The following is a 3,055-nucleotide window of genomic DNA, read 5'->3' as shown; positions in this document are numbered from 1 at the left end:
CCTCCCCTCCCCTCCTCCCCTCCTTATCTCTTCTTTCTGAGTGTGAGAGAGGCAGTATATGTATGCTTGAATGCATGGATGTGTTTTTGTGAGTACCAGTTCACTAGTGGAAGAACTGGGTGGAAGAAATTATCAAAACCCAGAAAAATAAGAAATATGGGGCTACATGAATTTCGTAGGCATTATAACCAAGTAAGTCATGTTATATCTCTGGATTAAAAGTCCATCATTCTGCAGTGTGAATTTCATTTAGTCATCACACTGAATACTTTATTTCTCATGTGCTTCTATCACAGTAAGAGAGCAGGGAATGAATTGAATGTAAAGAATATTAGGTATGTTATGATTTTAATCTGTAAAATCCCATTTATGAAAGGGTTAGTCCAGGCTGGAAGAGTTGTAGAAAGGTAATTAGATTGGAGGTTGCAGACATCATCAAGTGATTAACCAGTTTTTGAGTTCAAAGCTGAATGGGCTACTAGGAAGTAGGTCCCAGCCCTCTCTGTTCTTTGTCTTTGCTTCCTCAAGGCTTCATCTGAGATCCAAAGAAACAAAACAATGATCTGAAACTGAGTCAGGTGCTTTCAACTTAGACAAGGCTTTATGGTAAGGGAACACTAAAACAGGAAGAAAATTAATCTGCATTATATATACATATGACATTTGAATAGTAAAATCTATATAGTTCTTGCTATTCAACACCGACCACCCACCCCCACCCCCGACACACACAGAGACACTTTTGATAACACTTTTGGGCTTCTTTTCCATTAGCAAAACACCTCTACACCATTTTCACTGACAGAGTTTGATGCATAAATTCTTCTCTGAAGGAGTTTGAAAGTTTGCAGAGGACGTCAAGAGGACGTGGGGGTGGGACCAAGCAATCAGAGCATCACCTCTTGCTTCAAGTGGATCACGAATCTTCTAGGCTCCAATGAGATCAGTGAACCCCAGGAACCAGTATTTATTGGATCACGAAGAGAGGCAAGCATTTTCTCCAGAGTTGTGGTTGCATTGTATTCTTATGAGACTAAAGATGGCTACAGTGTACTCAATAGAGGGGGGAGGAAAAAAATCATTTATACTTCTGCATCCAGACCTTCTCTAAGAAGCATTACAGACAGGGCTGACCTCTCTGTCATATTTATCCACAGCCAGAAATAACCCTGACTGATAGCCCCAATCGTTTATTTAAGTGATTAGAGAGAACCCACACACACACACACACACACACACACACACACAATGAACACACTCAGCAGGTTGTGTTTATATATTGGTTCATAAACATGCACCTACATATATGCAAATGTGTAATAATAATAATCAAAGAGGCTATCAATTTGATAGTGAGAGAGGCATGGGGGGGGGTGGGGGGAAAGTTCCTAGGAGGGTTTGAAGGAAGGAAAGGGAGGGGATAAAAGTGACACAATTAAAATTAAAGAAACAAAACCAAACCACATTATAGGGATTCTTGAGTTTCTGATTCCATTTTTTTCTATTAAAATATCTAATTGGGGATACTTTAATTACAGTCAGAAATAGCACTGGGTGATAGTACCAACTATTTAACTGATTAGACATGTATTAGAAAATAGAGAAAATTATATATTAAAATAATATAAAATACAGAACTGTAATACAATTTACTGGTAGTAATTTTTCAAAGCTTTTAAATTCTTGTTATAAAATAGTTTATGCCTTTGATTTGGGACAAGTAGTCTTTTCAGAGACACTTGCATTGTGTGAAAAATTCTTAATAACAATTAAAGAACTCAATTTGATGAAGTGGTATATAATAGCTGATACTCAGGATAATGTGTATTCATACTTTCTAACTCTGAACAAAAGCCCAAGCCATTTGTAGGGAAAAAAAAAAGTGTGTGTAAGAGTGAGCAAAGTTTAAATTTTCTACCCATACAGATATAATAATCTTCATTTTTTCTAATACTATCATTTTCAGTATTTCCCTTCAATTCTTCATGTACATGGCAAGTTGTCTCCAGCTTGAGGGACCTCACTATCCACATGGCCAGCTATTAGGAAACTCTCTTGGTCACCTGTGCAGAATAAAAGTTAGAATTATCTATCTTATAGCTTTCATTTGCTGGAAAAAGAATTCTGCCCATGAAAACTTTTACTCCACTGCAAAGCTTCTCTCTTCTCTTCTCTTCTCTTCTCTTCTCTTCTCTTCTCTTCTCTTCTCTTCTCTTCTCTTCTCTTCTCTTTCTCCCCTCCCTCTCCCCCTTCCCCTCCCCTCCCTCTCCTCCCCCTCCCTTTCCCTCTCCTCCCCCTTCCCCTCCTCTGTCTCCTCTCCCTCCCCCTCCCCCTCCCCCTCGCCCTCTCCCTCTCCCCCTCTCCTCTCTCTCCTCTCTGTCTCCCTCCTCTCCCCCTATTCCTCTCTCCCTCTCTCCCCTTCTCCCTCTCTCCCCTTCTCCCTCTCTCCCTCCCTCTCTTTCTCCCTCTCCTTCTCCCTCTCCTCCTTTCTTCTCACTCCCCTCTCCTCCTCTCCTTATCTCTTCTTTCTCTGTATGAGAGAGGCGGTGTATGTATGCTTGAATGCATGGATGTATTTTTGTGAGTACCAGTTCACACGTGTGCCAGGGTATATGTTCATGTGAAGGTTAAAGGTTGAAATTGAGTATCTGTCTTTCTCTGTGGTTCCCCACTGTATTTACTGAATCAGAGTGTCTTGCTTTAATCCACAGCTCGCCAACTGGCTGGGCTAGCTAGTCAGCCTGTACAAGAGATCCCTGGTCTCTCTCTGCCTTCTGTGTGCCAGAATGGCAGGCAGTAACTGTGCTGCTTGGGTTCTGAGCATACACATCTCAGTCCTTAAACTTGCACAGCAAGCACATTATCTACTAAGCCATGCCGTTAGTCCCTGAGAGAGATTATTAATATTACATAATTATAAAAGTAGCCATTTATTAGTTAAATCTTATGAAATAAGATAATGCATTTATTTTAGACATTAGGTAGAACAGGTGAGAAATAAAACACTTCTGTTACTTCCTGGGTGATCTTTGCAAACTCTGAGAGCACTCATGGG

The sequence above is a fragment of the Mus caroli genome, chromosome 15 (assembly GCF_900094665.2).
Source record: "Mus caroli chromosome 15, CAROLI_EIJ_v1.1, whole genome shotgun sequence".
In the NCBI taxonomy this organism is placed as follows: Eukaryota; Metazoa; Chordata; class Mammalia; order Rodentia; family Muridae; genus Mus; species Mus caroli.
Note: the sequence above shows the minus strand (reverse complement) of the source record.